Genomic DNA, 25,907 nt, shown 5'->3' with positions numbered 1-25,907 from the left:
TATGATTTCTCGATACTTGGAAAGATACTGAGTGAGAGAGAGGCCATACATGCGGCATGCATCCCATGCTAACCAATTCTTATCCTCTTCATTGGATTCCAGAAACTCTTTGGAAAAAAAAACTTGAAACACAGCCCAAGACGGAGGACGAGCATCTATTGAAAATGTCATCCACCACTTATAGGCCTTGCCTTTAAGAGATAGCTTGTTTCCACAGCTGTCTCTATATCCAGGGTGTTTCTCAACCTATGAATATCACTCCATTTGTGTAAGAACATTTTGACCACATCCTTGTCGCGATCACGCTCTTCACTGTGAAACTCAGGAATGGTGATATTCTTAAGTAATGCATTGCTACCTTTTGCATCTTCTGAAGCACTTGTCTCTTGGACTCCTTGAGTTGTGCGAACTTGGGTTCCTTGAACCGTGCCTGCTGGGGCTTCTTGAGTCTTCTGTAAATTCAAAAATTTCACAAGTAGCTCAGTAAGATTTATAACATTTGCATTTAGTGCAGAGAGGTTGCATTCAGGTACACTTTGGCCATTTTTCAAAGTCTTGAAAGCAGCCATATCTACAATGCCATGATCTCCTAGATCATCATCGTCATGCATATTAATGTCGTCAGCACCCGTGGTGCCCAGATTTTGATGTGCGTGCTCAAAATCAAAAGTGTGTGTAGGTGGGATAACCTTGCTAGCCACAATAACACATGCTAATGTAGAGAGAGAAAAAATATCAACTTGTACCTTGTAAAGCTTTAAGTCTTTGTGTTTTTTATGCTCTGTGAATTTTGTGTTGTATACGATCTTCGCCTTGCAACAATTATAACGCTTCACGTCTTGTTCGTCGTAAGAACACCTTTGCTGATTCTTCACAAAAACTCGTCATTTTTGTGAAGGTTTTTATTCACTTGTGAAGCTTCCTCCTTGAAGAAAAAAGAATTTTAAAGAAAAACTTGTCTTTCTTTAATAAGCAAAAGGAAGGGTAAAACTAATTCCTTGAAGTTTGTAGCTTTCCTTTCCTTCTAAATTTCTTTTTTTTGTCAACTCAAGTATGCTATCTTTCCTTGTTGTATACAACAAGGCTCAATAGCTTGGATGGTAGAGTTTTGGCCTCTTACCCTCATTTGGTGGGTTCAACCCTCCTTCATGTGAGGGTTTAGAGGGCCTTTCTACGCGTACAGCCAACACTCCAATGGATCCTCGATGTCGTAGAGTTGCCGGTTGAGTTTGCTTTGGTCGCTCACCTTTGAGGGTGTAGGTGGGGTGGCTACGGTCGTTGTCCGTTGTCTACCTTCCCGTGCAGCACACAGAACTCTATGCATGTCTTCTTTTTGCTATGCGGCGGGGGCATTGTTGTCCCTGCCTGTAGATTGTGGGAGAGAATATGCGCGTCACATGCACATGCAACCCACTTTTTCTCTTTCCCAAGAATAGCTCGGATACCAGTGAAAGGACAAGAGTAATGTCGTGTTCTAGTCTCCACCCAACCATGCTAGTTATAGCCTCCCCCTATCATACACACTATTCGGCCATGCCTATGGCCTTGCCCCGTAGGACCCATGTCCTTACAGCAGTGCTGATAACAATCAAATGTTTGTTCTATGATTAAAAAAAGGAGATCCACCGTGGAATGGCTCACTTATGTGGAAGCAGGTGATGCTCATCAAAATTTGGTAGAAAATTGGGGTGAATACCTTCAGAATTTCATGTGATCATATGATGCTCATCAAAAGTTGATACACATTTGTAGTGAATACATTTAGAGTTTTATGTGGTTGAGTACGTCCAAGACCCCTTGACATTGCACAATTAGAGGTCACAAAGAAGTCAAAACTAAGTTGTACTACAAGGAGACACCAAAATTGAGAGCTAGCAAGAAATGGAATAAAAAATTAAAGCAAGGACCCTAGCATAACAAGAGCCCATAGACTTATATCTTGTACCTAAACATTTCAAATCTTATACCGGGGGGGGGGGGAAGTTGTGTACACCAAATCCCAATGAGCATCTATCAATGGAAGTAGTGGAGTTCACAATGGTCCTACAATAGTTAAGGAGATAGAATCAATATACCCAGATAAGGAGGCTAAACCAATTTTTTATCTCTCAAGACCTAACTGAGATTGAAGAGGTTGTACTTAAGAAGGTTTTCAAAGAATTCAAGGAAATATTTTCTTTTAAATAATCATGATATAAAGGGCATTCCATCTTTTGTGGTGCAATATACAATTCCTATGATTAGGAATTTTAAACCAATCCAACAACAACCCTACCTAATGAATCCTAAGTAGGAAAAGATTGTTCAAGAAGAACTTTAAAAACTTATTAAATTTTGATTTATATACTCTATTGAACACTCCGACTGGGTTTCTCTAACAGTCATTGTGCCAAAGAAGAATGCCAAAGAAGAATGAAAAACTCAGAGTGTGCATGGATCTCAAAAAGGTTAATGCAACCACTAGGAGAGATCATTATCCCTTGTTGTCGTATTTGGAATGTGTGCTTGACAAAGTTTTAGACAAGGAGGCTTATAGCTTCTTAGATGTGTACCCCGGTTAAAATCAAATCATGATTGTGCTAGAGGACCAAGCTAGAACTACTTTTATAACAAAATTTTGGGTGTTTTCATTTTGTGCTATGACCTTTGGCTTAACAAATGTCCATTCTACATTCCAATGATTAATAATGTGGCTTTCAAGGAGTACTTAAGGGAGTTTTGTGAAGCTTTCCTAGATGACCTTTGTGTTTTTCCTCTTGGAAAGAGCACTTATCATGTTTACAAAAGGTGTTTGAAAAGTGCAGATTATATATCATCTCATTGAGCCCTTTCAAATGAGAATTTTGGGCTAAAATTGGAGTCATTTTAGGACATATAGTGTCCAAGAATGGGATTTCGACATATGAGAGCAAAAGTAAAGCCATTCTAGAATTGCCACTAGTTACTAACTATAAGGGAGTTCAGAGATTCATGGGCCATGTCGGTTATTATCAATGATTTATTTTATAATTTGCCAAGATAGCTCATTCATTGTACAAGCTTCTTATCGAATTGGATTGGATCGAGGAATGTGACCCCGCTTATGAGTTATTAAAGAAGGCCTTGAAGAGTACCCCAATGTTATGAGTTCCCGATTGTAATGTAATGTTCCATGTGCATATGGATGCATTAAAAAAATTTATTGATGTGTTCTCACTGAGCAAGCAAAACATAAATTGGACTACCCCATTAGCTTTGCTAGTTGCTAGTTAAATGAAATCAAGATAAACTACTCCATTACAGAGCGATAAGGTTTAGCTATAATCTATGCAATAAAGAAATTTTGATATTATCTTCTTGCCACCAAGTTTTTCTTTTATGTTGATCGTCAAGCCTTACTATATCCAATAAGTAGACTATTCTCCATGGGAAGAATTACAAAATGGTTACTCGTTCTCCTTGAATTTTATTTTGCATTGGTTGTTGTGAGGTTCAAAAAAGACAAATCATGGTTGATCATTTGTATTGCATTTCAAAAGGGGAATCTCCCACTAGAGTTGACAATGAGTTTCTTGATACTTCCCTATTTATGGTGGATATGTTAGCCGGTCGCCCGATCAGACATCTATAGCATAGCTATCTGACACTAACATAATGTCAATATTCAAGGAAGTGACTCGGATGGGACACAAAATTATTTAAGGGTGTCAACCTCAATAAGTGAACCCAGTAAGTTAACCAACCAGCAAGCCATCACTCTCTAATCTGGAAACCTGCCTATGTCCTATCTTGTCGCTCTAGGTCATCACACCAACCAAATGAACTAGAATTGTCACAAAACTTTAGTGGAAGCTATATTAGGCCTGAGGGCACTAGTCTATAAAGTCTCGAGGTCATCCAACAAGGTACCAAAATCCCAATCCATCATGGTCCAAGTCCTTAAAACTGCAACAGAATAGTCCAGATAGGTCACCCTAGGATCTAACAACACTCTCCTATGATCAAATGTCACCATTTTGGCACTCAAATCTCACATATAGCTCATAGTCACATAGTCACAAACCACAACAAAATTGGAAATGATTATACTTAAACGAGAGAGCAAGGGACAAGGAGCATGATGTACTTTGTGGAATTACCATATTATGAGAAAGATCGATTACAAGTTGTTACTATGTAGCCACTCACAATCGTACGTACAAAAGCTTTTAAAAACACAATGTGTTCAAAATAAGGGTTTTTTTATGTTTATACCTAGGGCTTTTCATATGGCCAATGACATACTTATAAGGCTTTGGGCTCATGACAAAAGAATATAACTCGAAGTGTACAATATTTGGCTCAAAAATTGTAGAGACTCTTTTACAAGGCTTTCCCAAAAAAAAATAGAATAGATTACACCAAAATTTGTGACTTGCGAAAGGTGTGGTTGGGTAGGAGTGCACCTGGCAGCTGCATTGACCAAACACTCCCCCTTCCTATCCATTGCACATCCTTGTGCAGGTCTTTGCTACTGGTGCCCATTGTTCTTTAATAGTCAAACTGCCTTTTTTCTAGTATCTTTGTAATCCTATTGAATTTGGCGTCCCTAGAAATGATGTCGGCCTAGAATGATAGATTCAAACCGTACCATAATATCTTGATGTTTCTTCCCCCTTCTTCTCTTTGCTCTGTTCCAATCATCCGGTGTCGGTGTTTGGGATGTGTGTGCCTCCCCGGGATTTTGCGTGTGAGAGAGAGAAAGAGAGAGCAGTGTGTGTTGTGGCACGGTCGTGAACGGGCAAAATTTGGTGTGGTTTGCTATTAGTTGTGCCAGTTTTAAAGGTGCACTCTAATGGATTGGGGTGTAGTAATTATCCTGAGCTATAGAGAGGCGGATTGTTTTTGTGTCGGGTATGTTCCCCTTTCCCCCATCCCACATTGTCAGGAGTTTTTTGGAGCAAGGGATTGCGCATATGTACATACCCATGCATCGTGCATCAAATAAAGTATTGCCCATTTTCCAGAGCCAGGTGGTTACGTGGGGCCCACATGTGTACAGGTAGGACACCATGTACATAGTGCATCGATTTTCATCGTTACTAGTACCATTGTGTTTTTCTACAATAAGGAGGAGTTGGTAGCGCGTAAAACTTCTCGAGGAAGCTATCCGCGGGCCGACGACGTGAGGTGAGCAGGTGCGTCAGATGGCATCTAGTGGCGTCAGGAGGGCGAACGAGGTCAATATTTGCACGCAGATGAGGACGGACACAACGTGAGTGTTTGCTTGTGAGAATTATGCAGAAAGGTCATCATGAGGACCTTTTTTTGGGGCCACTTCACGTGGTGGCGAGATGCATTATTGGAAAAAAGCTGAGTGCCAGGTGTGCGAATGATGCAAAAAGGTGACAACTATGCACTGCGAGGTCAATTTTTGGCCTGTTCGGGGTCCGTTTGAGGTCATCTAAAAGGCCAAGGGTGCCCAACTAATAAAGCTAAGTGTGGAAACTGAAAAAAAAAGAGAGAAGACCAGAAAAAACGTGGAGAAGAGAGGAGGAACAGCCGCAGGTGTGTTTTTGCCCATTTTGGAGCCTGTTTTGGCCCTAAACTGCTCATCCGAGGTCGGATTTGAGCACTTTGACATTGTAGACTGGGGTTTTGGGCCGTTTCGGACGCGATGGCGCTGTCCATTTTGCCAAATTCCTCACTCTTTTTCTGCTGTTTTTCTGTGTAATCTTCTCCGGTGAGTGAAGCTTCTTCTCCAATTTGTGATTGTATCTGGTATCTTTTACCCATATTGTGTGAGCTGTTTGCCCCATTGGTGTTGGCCCAAGCTCATTTGTATCTAAACATCAGAAATTCTCCTCTTTTGAGCTGAGTTTTTTGGGTGTGTGTGTGTGTGTGTCTGTGTGGAGTGGACAAGTGGATAGTTTCTCTCCTCTCACTCCAGAGGTGTGTTCCCTGTCTCGGCCAGGTGTGTTGTCTAAGCCGAGTGGTGCCCCATAGTGTGTGTGTGTATCTTCCCAAGAGTGTGTGTCGGGTCGTTATAGAGGCGCTGTGTGTGTTTTCATCCCGCTCACATTCTTTTGGCGCCCCCACGGAGGATCTTCTTCGAGTACCTTCTGCTTCGAGCTTCAAGCTTCGAGCTTCGGGATTGCAGGTTGCAGATTACAGGTTACAGGTTACAGGTTACAGGAACAGGGACAGGGACAGGTACAGGTGATTCACACAGGTACAGGTAGCTGGAGTACAGTGATGTCACTTGCAGTTGTTGTGGGAATGCATCACTTGGCGCCTATTTGAGCGCATTGTCTGTTGGATTGTACGTTACTTGTGGAAACTGCCATTGTACGCCTTTGTGGAGCCATATATGGTTTTATTTGGCAGTCCCAGCCATTTCTGAGACTTGGTCTGGAAGATAGTCATTTCTGAGACTTGACTATACGCGATTTGCATTAGCTTTCGTGTGAGGGTCGATAGCGTGAGGTTTTTATTGAGCTGGGGGATTCTCAAATGTGGAGATCCTTTCGGTGATACAGGTAGCTGGAGCACCCTTTTCGTGACCTCGCCATAGGCTATGTACTAGTGAGTCCTATTTGATGCTCGGGTTCTATTGTTGGCAGTTTATGCATACTGATACAGTCTATATTTTGGGTTCCTACTGCTCTACTTCTGGGGAAACTCTGTCGAAATTTTCCCAAGTTATGATGGCTGGTTTTTTGGTATTTTGAGCCATTTATGCTGTTATGCTGCTGAAATTTTGGCAAAATCAGAGGTTGAGTCAGGTGTGCCTTCTTGGGAGCTTCATGGTTGGCTTTAATGGATGATCAAAATGGCCCTCAGTTCACTCCTTTTCATTTAACGCAAAGAATTCAGATTAATGTTCATGTGTCCAGGAAGATCTTTTTCCAGCAGCGCATAGTCTTTATGTTTGGGCCAAGAAGATTGAGAGAGATCCTGGAATGTCCTTTGCCTGTTGTCATTCCGATGATCAACTATGAAAACTCATTTGATGTGCATGTGTTTGTCCTTATCTAAAGTTGAGCTCCATTGAAGTTTCTAGGGATTGGGAAGTGAAAAGTTTTGGGTTCTTGCACGTGTGTTCGAAGGGGTTCTCAAAGCATCATAATTTGGGTAGCCATGGCTTTCTCTTATCCGGAGTTTCATGGAAGAAGTGATGAAGATGTGGAGGACTTTCTGGAAAAGATGGAGGTTGCCTGCATTAGCAACCAGATTCATGACCCTACGCAAATGTTACGCCTTCTCCAAATTTGTTTGAAGAGTGATGCACGAGCTTGGTCCAAAGCATTTGAAGAGGAGTTGCGTATGGCTGATCCACCTATAAGATTGAGTTGGGACAATCTAAGGCATGGATTGGAAGTGGAGTTTGTGAAGATAGAAGACCCTGACAAAGTGTGGCAAGAAGTACAAGGTTTGGTGCAGAAGGAAGGTGAGCCAGTAGATGCGTACATACGTAAGTTTTCATTGGCATGGGAGCGAATGTGCAAGGCCTTAGCACCACAGGTACCCCCGCCTGACATGATGAAGAAGGACAGGTTCTTGGCTGGTCTTTGGGAGAATATACGTTGGAGAGTAGAGCTAAAGAAGCCTAGGACATATGAAGATGCACTAGAGGTAGCAAGGAACAAAGAGTGGAAGCTGAGGAAAATGAGCCAGTTAGGGGTGGAGTCTTTGTCAATGAGGTCTGAATTTCAGCCTATAGAGTCTTTACAAGGGCGCATGTCAGGGGTTCATCATGAACCAGTGGTTCCTGTTACTACTCAGGTTATGCCAGCAGTGGTCACTACAGCAGTGCAAGATGATGGCCTAAGGCAAGACATGAGGCAAGTGGTTGATCTGATGAAGAATCTCAGCCTAAACATGCTAGGTCAAGTGGGAAATAATCGAGGTCGAGGGCGGTTTGCAAATCAGCCAGGAGGTGAAGAAAAACCTAGGAATGGTGCTGGACAAAGTAATAGTAGGTTTTGGAGGCAGACGCCCACATGTTATAATTGTGGAGAGTTGGGTCACATCAGCCCACAATGTGATAAGCCACCAAGGATGGGGGGAGACATGTATCCATTGCCAAGACAGGTGCTAACTAGATCAAATGATTATGGCATCGAAATTAAGGGAGACGAAGGAACCAGTGGACTGACCCAGGAGGAAAAGGGAAAGACAAAAGTGCTAAGTGTAGTCACCTTGGAGAAGGCATCAAAGCTAGAGGATACATTAGTGATGCCTATTGGGAAGAGGACCACAGAGGATAAGGAAGGAAGAAGTGCCCCAGGTCCTAGTAAGAAGAAAGGAAAGAGCCATGAAGGCGAGGATGTCAAGGCCAAGAGGAAAAGGAGAGCTCGTCGAAAGTTTCATGTTTCAGATTTTCCACTAGGGGATGGGCAATTAAGCTATGACTTGAAGGAGGATCTGACGAGCAGGAAGGCAGATGTTACTTTTGGGCAGCTTATAGAGATGGTGCCTAAGCTAAAGCGACAGTGGAAGAGGATGGTTAACCCAATGGAGAAAGAGCCAGAGAGAGGTTCAGTGAAGGTGTTGGCAATGGACGAGCTACCAGACATTTGTCCAATAGTAGATGTGTGGCATAAAAGGAAAAATTTGGGACAAGGTTATGTGGATGGCGGAGCCCAAATATGCGTCATAACACACTCATGCGTTGAGAAGATGGGTCTCACAGTGGCTGGGGTGTCAGGTTTTCGGATCAGATTGGCAAACCATCAAAAAGTAAAATGCTTGGGTGTTGTAAAGAGCTTAGAAGTGGAGGCATATGATGCAAAGGCAGTGGTTGATTTTCATGTGATGCCAGCAGGGTTGGGAGCATATCCTATTATACTGGGCAGACCATGGTTACGTGCAGTGGGAGCTGTTCAAGATTGGCGACATGGTACAATTAGCCTCTATGGAAAGACAGGTACCAAGAAGCTTTATAATATGGACACAAGGAAACGATTAGAGGAGCTTTATGAAGATGAGGATGAGTCTAGTGATGAAGACTCTTCCACGGTGACAGATGAGGACACTGATAGCACTACCAGCAGTGATGAGGATGCTGATGTTGCATTTCTTTTGATGGATAAAGAAATCCAGGAGTGTGGTTTAGTCGCATTTGCGAATGAAGTTGAAGATGAAAGTGAAGGACCTTATGAAGTGATTGAAGGGCTGATGCAAACCAAGGTTGAGTTGTCAAAAAAGCAGGAATTAATGACGCAAATGATTAGTGGAGACCTCTCAGCTATGGAGAAGGATATATTTTTGCATATGCTGGCTAGTTTTCCTGATTTGTTCATTACTTCATATGAAGAGATCAGAGGGTTCAAGGGCGAAGAGATGCATATAGAGCTGAAAGAAGGTTCTAAGCCAGTGCGGCAAAGGCTAAGAAGGATGGGTCAAGAGCAAATGGAAGCCTTGCGGGAAGAGGTGGACAAGTTATTGAAGGCAGGGTTCATAGTCCCTGTGGAGACCACAGAATGGGTGAGTCCAGTAGTAGTCAGTCCAAAGAAGGATGGGAAGTGGAGGATTTGTGTAGATTTTAAGCCCTTAAACGCAGCCACTAAGAAGAACCCATATCCTCTTCCATTCATCGATCAGATCTTGGATTCAGTGGCAGGTTATGAGAGGTACAGTGTGTGTGATGGTTTTTCAGGCTATTTTCAATTGAAGATTGCTCTTAAAGACCGCACAAAGACAACTTTTATTACGCCATGGGGCTGCTATTGCTACACAGTGTTGCCGTTTGGGTTGTCAAATGGACCATCTTTCTATCAAGAAAGAGCAAATTGGGTGCTGGAACCATTCATTGGTAGTTGTGTTAAGGCTTTTATGGACGACTTCTGTGTCTATAGCAGTAGGGCTGAGCATCATGAGAAGTTGCAGATGGTATTGGCTCGATATGATGAATGTGGAGGACAACTAAATCCAAAGAAATGTCATCTAGCACAGCCAAGGGTGAAGTTATTGGGCCATATGGTGTCAGAAAATGGCATTGAGGCTGATCCAGATAAGGTAAAGTCTATTATTCTTCTTCCATCACCTATGAGTACAAAGCAATTGGCAACCTTTATACACAAAGTGAAGTACATGGCACGGTTTATTCCATTGTCTTCGCAGCTTCTTTATCCATTACAACAAGTGGCAAAGCATGATCCATTGCAATGGGATGACAAGTGTGAAGAAGTGTTTCAAGAGGTGAAAGAGGTGTTAGGGGGGTTGTCAGCCATGCAGGCTCCTGATTGGGAGAAAGTTTTTTATGTAAATCCATCAGTAGGGGATGATGCCATTGGAGCCATGCTATTGCAAAAGGGGAAGGGCAGCCATTATATGAGGCCAGTGTATTGTGCAAGCCGAGTGAAGTTGGTAGCGGAGAGAAAGTTATCGGAAGTAGAGCTAGTGATGGCTAGTGTAATATTTGCTTGTCGACGATTTCGTCATTACTTGCTACCACGGCCTTTTGTTTTCTTGACGAGTTATGCCTTTTTGCCACAGTTAATTAATGGTATTAACATGTCAAATGTGGTGAAGAAATGGGTAATTGAGCTGCAAGAGTTTGAGTTCTCTTTTCTAGTGGAAGATAGTACAAGGGCTACCCTAGCTGATTTGTTGACCTACAAGGAGAATCCCCTTATTGTTAAGGAAGAGGTGGTGAGAAAGGTAGTTGAAGAAGTGCCACAGATCAGCAATGCACATGTGTTGTTCTTTGATGGTTCATACAGAAAGAGCCATGATGCAGCTTCAGGGGGTATAGCACTTTATGATCCAGAGGGGAAGCTAGTATGCAAGAGAGGGTTCAAATTGGATGCTCATAGTAACAATGAGGCTGAATATGCTACATTGGAAGCCGGATTACACATTTGTTTGAAGCATGGGGTTCGAAGGTTGAGCATAAAAGGTGATGCCTTGTTAGTGGTGAAGCAAGTGTTGGGTGTGTGGAAGAGCAAGAACACCTCATTGAAGGAAATGTGCTTCAGAATTAAAGGCATGTTAAAAAAGTTTGAAGCATGGAGTATCAGACACATTGAACGTGCTCTAAATGGAGAGGCACATGAAGCAGCTCAAGGCATGATTGGGGAGCTATTTGTGTTGAGGACCACTTTACCTCTTTATCATGGCCGGGAAAGTTTGGCTCAAGAAGAGGAGTTTTTGCTAACAGGAATCATTCCAAAGGAGATTCAGAAGTCTAAGAAGTATGGCTTTGTGCGTAGAGCATACAGGTACAAATTGATTGGTGATGTCTTATACATGAAAGGGGCTGATCTCGTGTTGAGACGTGTACCTTGGCGGGAGGAGCTTTACAGAGTGTTGGAAGAGAATCACGAAGGCGCATGTGGTGGCCATTTTGCTCTAAAGATCACCTTGCATAAGATTTTGCAAGAGGGGTATGTATGGCCTAGTTTGCACAAGGATGTTCACCATTGGTGTAGGTCTTGCAATAGGTGTCAAGCATTTGGGAAGAGAGTGTTGAAGCCAGAGCTACGAAAAACCATTATGGTGTTTGATGTGTTTGAAAAGTGGGGGATTGATGCAATAGGCCCGTTACCTATCACAAGCAGGGGCAAAAGCTATATTTTGACGGCAGTGGACTATCTCTCTAGATGGGCAGAGGCTATAGCAGTAAAACAGATCACTGCAAAGGATGTGGCAAAATTTGTGTATGATGAAATATGTTGCAAGTTTGGGGTGCCACTGGAGTTACTTTCAGATAAGGGGCCTGGCTTTAGAGCTAAACTGCTAGATTTTTTATGTGCAAAGATGAAGATTAGGCACCAGCATACCACTCCTTATTACCCGCAGTGTAATGGCTTGAATGAAAGATTCAATGGTGAGTTGGTACAGATTCTTTCAAAAGTGACAGAGCACCAAGGAAAGAATTGGGATTTAGAATTGCCTAGTGCATTATGGGCTTACCGTACTTCGGTGAAGACAGGTACAGGGTTTACTCCATTTCATTTGGTGTATGGAAAGGAAGCACTATTGCCTGTGGAGGTAGAGTTGCCTGCGGTCAAGATGTTAGAGAAGTTGCTTGGGCCGCCTAGTGATGCATTCAAAGAGAGGCTCTTGCAGTTACAAGAGGTCCAGTTGGATAGGATGAGCGCTTTGGAGCATTATGGGCAAAGGCAGGATAAGGCTTTGACAAAGCTAAATGAAAAGGTCAAAAGTAAGGGTATCAAGCAACATGACTTGGTTTTGCGCTACAACAGTAAGCTGGACAACACCTTCCAAAAGAAGTTTCAAATTAAGTGGGAAGGCCCTTTCAAGGTAGTAGAGTGTTTTCCAAATGGCACATATCAGCTGGCTAACCTGGATGGTGTTCTACATAAGTCAAGGGTAAATGGATTGCGTCTTAAATTGTATCATGCTAGATTGATGATGGTGGAACAAGATGAGTTGTCGGTGGAGCAAGAAATGTTGGTGAAGGATGAGGAGACTTGTGATGCGGCGAGTCTCATATCTCTCTTTGCTGCTGCTGATCATGAATGATCTAGCAGGCTAGGGGATGGGCAAATTATGTCAGGAGTTTTTAGGAGCAAGGGATTGCGCATATGTACATACCCATGCATGGTGCATCAAATAAAGTATTGCCCATTTTCCAGAGCCAGGTGGTTACGTGGGGCCCACATGTGTACAGGTAGGACACCATGTACATAGTGCATCGATTTTCATCGTTACTAGTACCATTGTGTTTTTCTACAATAAGGAGGAGTTGGTAGCGCGTAAAACCTCTCGAGGAAGCTATCCGCGGGCCGACGACGTGAGGTGAGCAGGTGCGTCAGATGGCATCTAGTGGCGTCAGGAGGGCGAACGAGGTCAATATTTGCACGCAGATGAGGACGGACACAACGTGAGTGTTTGCTTGTGAGAATTATGCAGAAAGGTCATCATGAGGACCTTTTTTTGGGGCCACTTCACGTGGTGGCGAGATGCATTATTGGAAAAAAGCTGAGTGCCAGGTGTGCGAATGATGCAAAAAGGTGACAACTATGCACTGCGAGGTCAATTTTTGGCCTGTTCGGGGTCCGTTTGAGGTCATCTAAAAGGCCAAGGGTGCCCAACTAATAAAGCTAAGTGTGGAAACTGAAAAAAAAAGAGAGAAGACCAGAAAAAACGTGGAGAAGAGAGGAGGAACAGCCGCAGGTGTGTTTTTGCCCATTTTGGAGCCTGTTTTGGCCCTAAACTGCTCATCCGAGGTCGGATTTGAGCACTTTGACATTGTAGACTGGGGTTTTGGGCCGTTCCGGACGCGATGGCGCTGTCCATTTTGCCAAATTCCTCACTCTTTTTCTGCTGTTTTTCTGTGTAATCTTCTCCGGTGAGTGAAGCTTCTTCTCCAATTTGTGATTGTATCTGGTATCTTTTACCCATATTGTGTGAGCTGTTTGCCCCATTGGTGTTGGCCCAAGCTCATTTGTATCTAAACATCAGAAATTCTCCTCTTTTGAGCTGAGTTTTTTGGGTGTGTGTGTGTGTGTGTGTGTGTCTGTGTGGAGTGGACAAGTGGATAGTTTCTCTCCTCTCACTCCAGAGGTGTGTTCCCTGTCTCGGCCAGGTGTGTTGTCTAAGCCGAGTGGTGCCCCATAGTGTGTGTGTGTGTATCTTCCCAAGAGTGTGTGTCGGGTCGTTATAGAGGCGCTGTGTGTGTTTTCATCCCGCTCACAACGTGTGAGAAATGTATTCATTAAAATTCTATGCATGGCTGTGATGGTTACATGATTGTTTAAATTATGAGAGAGAGGAAGAGAGAGCATGATAACGAGAGAGAGAGAGAGAGAGAGAGAGAGAGAGAGAGAGAGAGAGAGATGCTTGATTGGAGGTACTTTTGCCAAGAAAGATATTTAAATACCAGGCTAGAAGTGTGTTCCATGTACAATTGAAGTCTTCATCTTTGCAAGATAGCCATGCCAAGCCCAGGAAAAGATAACAAAAAATTATGCTTCTATTGCAAAATTTTGCATAAGGATTATTGCTTATGTAATAGATATGGGTGAAATCATATTAACGTGTCACACATTTTCATGTCCCGAACAATTCTAACTAGCACAATTTTGACATATGCTAACTAGTATAATAACATGAGCTACATCTCCAAGATCTATGACGTATGATATATTGGTAGAAAGCTCTTGAAACAAGGAATCCAAATGTACAACCTTCAAAAATTTTTGATATTATTTGTAAAAAATTTACCTGACGCCCAACTTTTTAAAGATGTGCTAATTTGAAAATACTAACTAACACAAAAAGCACGACACGTTAACATGCTTTCATCCATATATTTATATTTATATTTATATATATATGAGCTTTCTTTTTTGTCCCACGACACATGTGGATGCACATAGTGTTGGTATATTCTCCTACGTGCGCCGTGGGATAAAATATTGAGAGATAGAGGAATTTTGTCTTTCTTCCCACGGCACTCATCAACGGGTTTACAAACCTTCGTTGTCTTGTGTGCACTATAGGGAATAGTAGAGGTAGAGAAAGAGGTAGAGAGGGACTTAGAAGCTACAAACACACACACACACACACACACACACACACATAGATAGATAGATAGATTTTATAATCGTCCTTGGAGGTCAAATATGACATGTGGGACCAAAGTTACATGCAATGTAGTATGTGTATGGCTGATGAGTGACTCTCAATGCTCCAAAATTGTGGTGATGAGAGTTGCAATGGAGAGCCCACACTATGGTTGGGAGAGGAAAGTGTGTAGGTCTAAGTCATGGCTGAAAATGTGAGAGAAGCAAGTTTGGATGTGACCAAAAGTTGAGCGCTCTAGTAGTGTGTGGTACTCGGACTCTTGAACTTGCAGTGAGCATAATGTGCACAATTGATTTGACTCTTCTCCATTGCCCCAATGCCTTGTCTTGCATCGAAGGGAATGGGAGCTAAGCGGAATGACTGTGATAGTGCATATCATCGACAAGGGGATAGGCTCAAGCATGTAAGTGTGAGTACGGTTCCTCTTTCAGCAAGCGATGAATATGGTTTTGTAGTTGGGGGCAATATGAGTGGTGTAATGTATGAAGTGTGACCCACCAGATTTCTCCCAAAGCCATAATACATTGACGTTGTAGAAAAGCTTCGTTCACTTGGGAGTCAATTGAAGCATCATGTATCAAGTGTAATGTATCCCATCTCCCAAACCACTTCTTTATATCTTGCATCCATTTTGTGCTCAAGATCTTGCTTTTATGCATCTTTTGAACTTCTTTGCTTGCTTCCCATGCAATTGTAGGAAGTCAACGTGAGGGGTTTTGATGCATCTTTATCATGTACTCCACGGCCCTTTCCATGCCCATAGCCTCAATTGGAAGTGATCCCAACTCAAGAAGTAGGAGCATATATGGTTTTTGTGTCTTAAATTGGAGAAAGTTTGTAAGAAAATGCTTTTGGACATTCTCAAACTCTTTCCAAGATGCTCCCACCCCACACTTCAACTCCATAAAGAAGAACCAGTGTCACCAATGCATCAAAAAGGTACTTCTTGAGAACCCAACACTTGATGTGAGAAAGAGAGAGAGAGAGAGAGAGAGAGAAAGAAAGAGAGAGAGAGAGAGAGAGAGAGGCTATAGTCTTACAGGAAAATGGCAAGAACTAAGGCGACTTCTCTCTCTCTCTCTCTCTCTCTCTCTCTCTCTCTCTCTCTCTCTCACACACACACACACACACACACACATACTTTCTTTAGAAGACAGTAGCACTACGGCGTGCGGGTGGCTTGATGATGTACAAGTTCTTTTTTGGATGTCAGAGTTGCAGACAAGTCCAAAAAGGGCCAAAAGGGGGGTGACCACCCCCCTTTTGGCCCTTTCTAGACTTTTTTGCAGCTTTGAACACCAAAAAAGCACTTGTGCAAGTTCAATTCAAGTGTCCACACATCACTTCAACCCAAGCAACCCCTCTTACAATGAGTTGTTGCTTAAAGTTAAAAGGACACCACTTATTAAATCACAACACTAAGTTCAATAATTTACAAGACAAAGAGACCATATTGATAAGAATGTACAAGATAGAGAGACAATTCCATATATTTTATTACTTTTGAAAGGATAGAAATTTGCATTATACATCTGAGGAGCCCATAAATTTGTTTGTTATTTCATGGCGCCTCTCTTGCATGTAAGGCAACGCCCCAGCTAGGAGGGAGTGCGCTATCGCATGAGGGTCAGTTGAGCCAACGAAAGCATGTATCCATATATAGGCAAGAACTTTGCCAGTGCTATGTTGTGCATACAAGGGATCTACGCACTAGGAACACAAGATGCACCTCCATGAATGTTGAAATCTCAGCAAATGCATTCATGTGGAGGGCAATTGTGGTGTCAAGGTCAGGGAGAGGAGTGAAGAAGGTGTGGAGATCCAACTTCCCCTTGTAATTGGTGTCCTCAAGGAAGAGGGTGAAGCGTGACAAAGGGTTGGATGTGGGTGTAGATGCAGAGGTTGTGGAGGCATCCATATCTAGTCCAAGGTGTAGACAGAGCGTGGAAGAGCCCAAGGGTTGCGAAAGTGAAAGGGTCGAATGAGTTATGCAGCCCACCTTTTAAAATGGTTCCTTTTTTAAAGAAGGCACTTTTCCCAAAAAAAAAAAAGGCACTTCCACCAAAAATGAACTTTTGTCTCAATGTGATGGATAGATTTCAATAATAACTAAAAATGGTTCTAAAACAAGTTGTATACAAGACGGTTATTGTAGAATGAAAAATTATATTCAAAGTCTTAAATTTATCGAAGCAAAGAAAATTAATTACAGAGGGGATTGTTTCCAGCAAGAGTTACAAAGCTATAACAGCAATAGCATAGTTCCACCCATGCACCAATCCCCTTGGACCTCCATTTTGTCTTCCATTCTCTTTCCAATCTGCAGACATTCTTAACAATTAGTAGGCAATGATCATCAAACTTTGATGGAGTGAAATTTTGGTGGAAGCATTCTCACCTTGTGACCTTGTAGAAAAAATTATGCTTGTTGAAGGTCTTCAAAACCCATAATAGCCAAATGTTCTTGCACATTACTGAGACTCCAATGGTTGTTCACTTGGACATCCTCCAAAGCATCGTTGGGCATCCTCAATGCAATGTCAAATCTTGCAATAGTACCATCTACACTCTGTACGGGAGTCCACACTCCAAGCTTGCACATCCAACAATCATAGTGAGATTGTATGTACAAGGAGGTGTGGGATTTTAAATAATGCATCCCAATACCTGATGCTTCAACCTTACAATGGTACCTATCTCCATTTTGCATGCCCTCCACAAAACCTCGGTTCTCTTCTAAAAGTCTCCCTAAATACTCATAATGCACATCTTTACATACAAGCATTGTGGTAGTCTCCAGAAATTCAAACTCTTTGAAGATATGCACGAAACAGTGAATAGACAAACACCAACTCAAGCCCACAAACCTAGAAGCTTTAGAATATTTCAAGGAGTTTTGGACATCTATTATTATAATTTGCTTGAAAGATGCTACCGACCACAAATCTGGATGTGGCCACTGCATACTAAATAAGGAAGATACTTTTATGGGTTCAAGATTCCCATATCCTTGTGTAGAAGTAGACACGATATAGAAGTGAGAATAGAAGAAAAATCTTCTTTGAATTAGTTTGGTTGGCCAAAGGTGTGTGAAACTTGTTGCTCCAATATCTGCATGAATAGCATTGAATGTGCCGGAGAGGCTATGAAGTGGCTGCTCCTCCACCAATGTGAATGGAAATATGACTGTAAAATCATGGCAAATCATAATTATGAATCCATAAAAACATTCCACTATGATTTCACACCCAGCTTTTTATTCTCAAAACATGTACTTACAATGTGTTGGGAATCGAGTTGGTTGTTGCAATTGCATGCTTGGCATTGAGAAAACATGTTGCAAAATGGCTACGGTCCCCTTGTCTTTTCGATTCTTGAATCCAAGTTTCTTTCCTTCCCAAGGATGATCCAAGTTTGCACAATTTCGCACAGGGTGAGGGCCAATAGCAGATGGCGACATGTATATCCAAGCACCTTTGGCGAAGTCTTGTGGAACCCACTCACCATATATACCTCGTGTTGTGGCATGCAAGTGTTGTGACCTCATCCTTTGGCCGCCTTTGTGCAGTAGAGCTGGCCATGGGTGAGCAAAAAAAATTAGGAGCAGAAGGGCCTTGCTTGTTGCTACAATGTAGGTGGTAGAAAGTGAATGAGTTTGCTTGGTGTGCCAATGGGAGGTGGTAGTGGCAGAGGGGGGGATAATTTGTTGCTCAAGTGGCTCCAGCCCTGTTTCCATAAGTTCTTGGGATTTGATGTTTGATAAGTCTTGATGTTCATGCTCATAAGGATTGTGCTTCTTTTCCTTTTTTTTTTGAATCAAGCAGAGGAATATCCTCAATGAGTACAACCTCAACCACATTCATGTCTCATATTATCTTTGGAGATATGTTTGAACACATAGCGAGGGACTGCTGAGATCTCTATCATCTTGCCTCCATGTAGCCTTGACCACTGGTTTATTGATAATCCTTGCCATCGGGTAGTTCCGAGCATAGTGCCCAATTCTGCAGCATTTTTAGCCCTTCATGGGGAAGGATGCAAATGCTCCATCTCTTGACGGTAGGCTCCATAGATCCCCATGTTCAGATCGACAAACTTTACAATGGGTATGTCCATGCTACAAAGAATGCACACTTTAAGGTCCAAACCTAATCCCATCCGAGCATGAACAGTAGTCAGCCCAACTTGGTGGTAATGGACAGAGCATGATCTTGCAACCAAATCGGGAGGCTTTTGAAGGTGACCCACACTGGGCATGATCGCATAATTTCTTCATCTAGGAAAAACTAAGTCCACATCATCACATAAGTGAAAGACAAGGCGCCCCAAACTCCTCCTCTTATGACCAGATCCTGAACCGCCTACTCCGAGGCACATGCAACAAAATAAAACCACTTTCCCATTACTGTAAAGTGTTGCACCTCCATGTCTTCCCAATCCCAAAGGCCCTGGGTTGTCATTCGGTTGCCCATGAAATAGAGAATGACCGATTTTGAGCAGCACGCCTTCAAGCCTCAAAGAGCACCGGCAAAGTTTATTTGTACCAAGGCACTGTCAACACCCTTGTTTTGACTAAACAAATTAACACCATGCATGAGCTCTTCCGCCACTGTTCCCTTGCCAAAAGGAGCCATCTTGAACGATTTTTCATGCAATTTTGCATAAGAATGGTGGTCAGATCCATGCTTTTTACCCTCCGACATGAAGACAAAGTCCCCATCAAATGGACTTATCACATCCAAAAAAGCAAAAGGCTCCTCTCCCACGAACCCCCCCTCCCAAGACACGACATGTGCCCTAGAAGGAACAAACACCACATAAAGGATGCCCTTCCAACAAGATCGATAATAATCACTAAGGAAAAGGGGAAGATAGTAAGCACTATGGAAAGGGAAATGATAATAAACTCGATGGAAAGGGGGATGATTATAAGCACGAATTTTAGGGCCAACAAGCGATAATAATCACTGCAAAAGGGCAACTAGGGTAAATAATTGCTCCCTTCGATCAAAGCCTTGATCAGTGTCACTATGAGATAGCTAAAGGAGAGAAATCATGCAAGATCCTCCGCCACCATGAGGCTCGTCCTCTGCCAAGCACTGCCCATGTCGGAAGCAGGCAATGCCCAACTTGATCGAATGAATCCAACAACCAACCCACTAGGCCCTACTATCAACAAATCTTGAACCACTCGACAACCTCAACAACACCCTCTCCTCTCAGGCCCACGCCATGGCTCTTGCCTCACACGCCCACACCATCATTGAAGACTCTCATCTCCTCTCAGACCTTGTAGAATAACCGCAAGCACCCTCCCCAATGCATAGCAAGCACCCTTATATATATATATATATATATATATATATATATATATATATATATATATATATATATATATATATATATATAAGCTAGCAAAACATCCTTTTGAGTGATCACACACACATACATCAAAATGATTCAAATGTTTTTGCACTTACAAGAAACCATCAAAGGTGTGTGTGTGTGTGTGTGTGTGTGTGTGTGTGTGTGTGTGTGTGTGTGTGTGTGTGTGTGTGTGTGTGTGTGTGTGTGTGTGTGTGTGTGTGTGTGTGTGTGTGTGTGTGTGTGTGTGTGTGTGTGTGTGTGTGTGTGTGTGTTTCCTCATCACACTATATGGCACAAGATCTCACCCCAAGGGGGATCTATGGCTACCATCACTCACACATGACGTGGAAAATCTGGGCCATCGGATCTTTCATGGGTGAACTAGGGGTGAACTAAAGGTAACCTAGGGGGACTTGACTAGGGGTAAACTAGAGAGGGCAGTGAACTAATATTATGTGGATATGCCACACCTCCCATGGCATCATGCGAGTGATGGTGTGATGGTTAGCCTCCTACCCTGTGAAATGGGGTGATGGGTGTTTGACTCCCTCAGGGGGAGTGGATGGTGAACTAGGAGTGAACTACACATTTTTCCCCTCGACTCTAGTTCACCCCTAGTTCACTCGAAGTTTAGATGGTGTAGATCGCTCCCACATTGGGTCGGATATCAAGAGCCGTAGATCCCTCCTGAAAGAGCCTGTGTGAGATAGTGATGAGGTGTGTGTGTGTGTGTGGGTGTGCACATATGCGTGTGTGTGGGGGGGAGAGAGAGAGAGAGAGAGAGAGAGAGAGAGAGAGCATCATTTGACATTAAAAGCACACATGATATGATAGAATGTGTTCACAAGTGTGATAGAAAATGCATGCAAGATAAGGTTCAACATTAACAAGTCAAGCGTACCATGTGCATGTGTGTGTGTGTGTGTGTGTGTGTGTGTGTGTGTGTGTGTGTGTGTGTGTGTGTGTGTGTGAGAGAGAGAGAGAGAGAGAGAGAGACAGAGAGAGAGAGAGAGAGGTACTTACTCTAGCTGGTTTGACTCCATAAGCCATTACAGCTTATCATTTAACCTTGGGTGTTGGCCGTGCGAGATAGTGTGGAGGGGTGTCGACGGTCATAGTTATCACATTCATGCAACTACATTTAGATTTTATGAACACGACAGATTAGGATAGCTAAAATGTGCAACAATGTATTTGGAAATTCACATGAATAGTCATACCTACTCACTATTTGCACATTTGTGGATCCGATGAAAAGAGTAGTAGTGTCTACCTAGGTACACGGCATACTTGCACATCTCTTGAATGTTGGTGGTGGATATGGGCTATGCAGCTTGCATTTTGTGAAAAATTGTCATAATAACTAATATCTGATTCTCTTAAATTATTTTCTCATGTTAAACTGATCATTTAATATGAGGAAGTACCAGGGGAGAAAAAGCTAGAATATTGGTTAAGCTGACAGACTGGTCACAGTAGGGATCCAAAGGGTGGGCCATCTGCAAAGAGCAATGTGCAACAATGGGCTTCAAAGACCCTAAGGTTCATCCCATTAAGACTTCCAAAATGCTAAGGTTCCAAACTTCAAAGGCTAGGTCCAATGGTAAAAACCTAGGGCAAATTGGATGCTTATGTGAAGACCATAAAGTCTTCACATATCCCTAGATAGGAGGGGGAGAGCCTTTCTTGTAGGGGATGAGAGAGAAACACACACACACTCTAGCAAGCTCCCCTTACACAAAGGGAATAGGGGACACATGTCAGCTCCCTAGCCCAGTTGCCCCCAAGGTGCATTCAAATCCTATTGGATGGCCATAGAGGTGGACCAATGAGAATTAAGCTAGAGTACATTTAGTTTAATTCATTTAAAAACACTTGATAAAAGAACCAAAAGGAATTAAGCTCTCTAGAAGACTATTGGACAGTCTCGCAAGGGGTCCAATGAGCATTCAACAGCCCAACGGCTTGCCTGATTCCGATTGGCCAGAAGACTAAGGGGTCCAATGAGAGTTTGATTGCATTAATTAAATACCTAAAGCTCTCACAAAAGGGGAAAGGGGGGACATGTCACAAGGCTATCACTTATGCTTCTTAATTATCATTGGCTAAGCTTTGCAGGGTCCAATGGGATGCCAGCATGAGTAAAATGCAAGAGGGGTCGACCGAGAGAGAGAGAGAGAGAGAGAGAGAGAGAGAGAGAGAGGGAGGGGGGGGGGGGGGGGGGGGGGGGGGGCTGATTTTGGCAAGGCATTATCACACACACACTCACACAATCTCATGTGTGGAGTAAAGAAGACTATCTCCTTCTCAAGCTTTAATGGAAAGCTCATCATCTACTCCAAGCTTGTGAGAAGGGAGGCCTACGCCAACAACTCTTGGCTTTGTGATGCAAATCCAACCAAGAGCCAAGCTCCAATGCATGCTCATCTCCTCTACCATGCTAATTACTAAGCTATGCTAAGCTATTATGAGTGATTATGTGAGGAGACATACTTCTTTCTCCTAAGAATACTCCTTCCTCTCGATATACTCTCATACCCAGCTAGCTCTCACCATCTTCGAAGGTGTGTGAGGTCTTGGGTCTGAGACCATGAGGGAATTGATGTTGTGTTTTACAAGTGTGAGCTTGGTGCTTGAAGCTTCCATCTTCATTGCACCAGCAAATTATTGAAGGAACACAAAGTATTGTATTGTAAAATGTCTCCCTTGATGGGGGAAACCTATAATACAAAGCCTTTAGGAGGGGGGACCGGCTCCATGTAAATTCGGTCCTCAACTATTGTCAATAGCTTAATTTCTCTCTCTTTTTAAAGTATTTATCATGCCTATTTAACTAGGTGTTATGCTTTTGTTGCTCTCTCCATCCAAGCACTCTTGCTATGCTCATTAGAAATCTATTCTAATGAAATGCTCACTATGTCTTTGCTATTTTCCGCTACACACAAGTTACTAGACCATTAAATGTTACACAATGGTCGTAAATTTGAGCATGATCATGAGTCTTGGCACCACGTGCTCATGATTCTAGGGAATGAAGGTTGGTACAATGCTATTTTGTAAGCTTCATAGTAAGAAAAAACTCTCTCTTCTCTATATACTAAACGACGGTGAGTTAAGTATATACGATTGAGAGCTCACTACCTGTCCTCTCTCTCTCTCTCTCTCTCTCTCTCTCTCTCTCTCACACACACACACACACACACATGATGGTCACACACTCAAAGCTCTAAAGTAGCTCCATTAAGGGAGTGGAGACAGGTACACATTTGTCAAACCCATAGGTATATATGCACACACTATTCATGTGGGTGGGCATATGGCGAGTGTTCAAGCAATGTTTGTTGCAAGTTATGCTTTAATACTTGAATCAAAACCGTAAAAAACCTTCTCCGTCAATTGATATTCTTTGATATATTTCATTTGGATAAATTTATGAAATGTAATACTTGGCTTTCAGTTTGTAGGGGCTTTCGATCATGTATTGTGATAATGCGGAATATTTTGTAATAATATTGTGTAGGGACTTTCAGTTTGTAGGGACTTTCGATCATATTGTGAAATGATACGCAATATTTACTAGTGAGGGTGTGAGCTATCCTTCAAGGTATACACTAAACAACCCTTGAAAAATATCAAAATTTTGGGGCAAGAATTTAATGGGCAATGGTGCCCTTCAATGTTAAACTATGTGCACATTTTGTACAAAAGAGAAGGTCCGAGGGAGGTAAGATGTAGGAAAATAACTAGATCGCCTTGTGTGTGTGTGTGTGCGCGCGCGTGTGTCTTGTGCACCCCTTCTCAATTTCTTATTTTGTTTCGAATCACCTTGGAGACTTGGGCAGTAGCCCATTGGCGAGTGGGAGTGGAAGCATGAAAAGGCTTCACCATTATAAGACACTAGTACTGCCGGTAGCTCGCTCTCTCTCTCTCTCTCTCTATCTCTCTCTCTCTCTCTCTGAATGTGTCGAGCGCCTTGGGCTACATGCCACAGTGTCGGAGGCTGGTCAGAGCGAGGAGGAGTCGACACATGTCCGAAGGAGGGGGCTTGAATACCTCCCCCTTTTAAAATAGTATATATGAGATGAGATGAGATTGGATGAAAAGAAGATATATTTTTCCTTCATGTGTAGAATCCTTGTGGGTCCATGTCACCATAATTGATTTTTGATAAGCATTTTACTTGTCTTCAAGTATTTCACCTTTTTCAAAACGATAAAAAAGTGGATTTCCATTTAAAACATAAACTAAAAAAATATAAAAATCAACCCTAGGTGCATCCTATGGGTTTGGGAAACATGATACTAGCTTCAATCATTACTAAGAGGCCTTGTCACTTTTTTGGTAGGATGTCTTCATTGAAGATCTATGATTTAGACAAGGCATAGAAAATCACAATCTATGTTGTTCATTTGATGTATTGATAAACTGAGGGTAAAGTTTGAACTATAAATGAATTGGGTAAGAGTTGGAAAGTGCACTCACTCTCATACATCATACAATATGTTCAACAAAATGATAAGCACAACAAAAGCACTAAGTTTAGTTATCAAATCTCTAAAAGCAACGATTGAGTTTCCTATCCCGGTCATATAAGCAATGTCTCCATGCAAACCATAAGTCAACAACTGACCTAGCCGATTCTTGCGTTTTTCTATCAAACTTGGAAGGAGTCAACCCAGCCATGTTAATTACCCTATCCACACTAGCCCACACAAAGTTGTATCCTCTCTAGGCTCTAGGCAGGCCTACTATGAGATCCATAGAGATGCTCTTCCATTTTTCTAAAGAAATGTATAATGAGTGGAGAACATAATAAGTCTTTTGCTTTTATTGATGTGACATTTGTTACATTCAACCAAAGTTATTTGCATGGTCATGCAAGCCATTGCAAACATTTCCAACATGTTGGCTGGATTCTGCCTCATTTGCAACTTTGTTAGCAGTTTCTTGTAAGTCGGTAATGCAACTACAATGTGTGTGATTTCAAGAACTCTTATGTATAAGAGTTTTGAACACCAGCTTTTAAGAGACTATGTGTAGCATTATTGTGTATGTTTTGATTTAAAGTCTCCACTTTTAAAATCCACCTGTCAAGTTTAAGCTTATAGGTACATATGTGAATTAGCAGATCCTCGATGCATTATATTTTGCAAACTTGTCATTCTTGAATGTGAATGTACGAACAAAAGGTTTTATCTTCCCCTTTTTTCTTCCCCTTTTAGCCGATAAATCATTCACACAAGGCATATTTTCTAATAAATATATTATAGAATCAAACCTAGGAAGATCTACAACTCTTCCACATTCTTAGGTTCATGCTAGCCCAATATTAGGTATCTCATCTCTTATGCAAGGAATTCACAATTTGATTCTTTGGCAAAGAAAGAATTTTCCCTTACATATATCTTTCTCACATGTTCCAAATGCTCTTTCTTGGTCTTGCTATAAATAGGGATATCATCTAGGAAGACCATTATAAACAATCCTGCATAGAGCCATAATACACTAATCCTTAGCTTCATAAAAAGAAGTTGGTACATTGACAAGACGAAATGGGATAACCACATAGTTCCCCTATTTAGTCTCGAGAATTTGATTTTAAAAATCCTTCATATGTGGCATAGCAAACCAATTTTTAATCGTGAAATTGTTTGATATCCTTTAGTCGCATATGGGTTTTTTTTTTTTTGTAACGAGCATTTCATGGTAAACGCTTTTTTGGAATCTGGCTATTAGAGTTCAAGCCAACTGGTCATACATCCATCACACTGACCGTACTAATCTTACTTATTCTTTTGATCATATAGACCAATAAGAAGTAGTGAGGTAATTTCGAACCCTCACTGAGAGCTCCACCCACATTGTGTTCATGTCTACTTCTTCTTCTCTCTCGCATTCCGCATGCATCGTGCAATCTTCAAGTGGTATCAGAGCTGGAGTGAAGGCCTTGCATCATTGCAACGTCGTGTCGAAGATTGCGACGAAGCTACAAAATTTTCATCACTATTTTGCAGTAGAAATTT

This window comes from Adiantum capillus-veneris, chromosome 11, assembly GCF_014529385.1.
Source record: "Adiantum capillus-veneris isolate H3 chromosome 11, ASM1452938v2, whole genome shotgun sequence".
Classification (NCBI taxonomy): domain Eukaryota; kingdom Viridiplantae; phylum Streptophyta; class Polypodiopsida; order Polypodiales; family Pteridaceae; genus Adiantum; species Adiantum capillus-veneris.
This window is presented reverse-complemented; position numbering follows the sequence as displayed.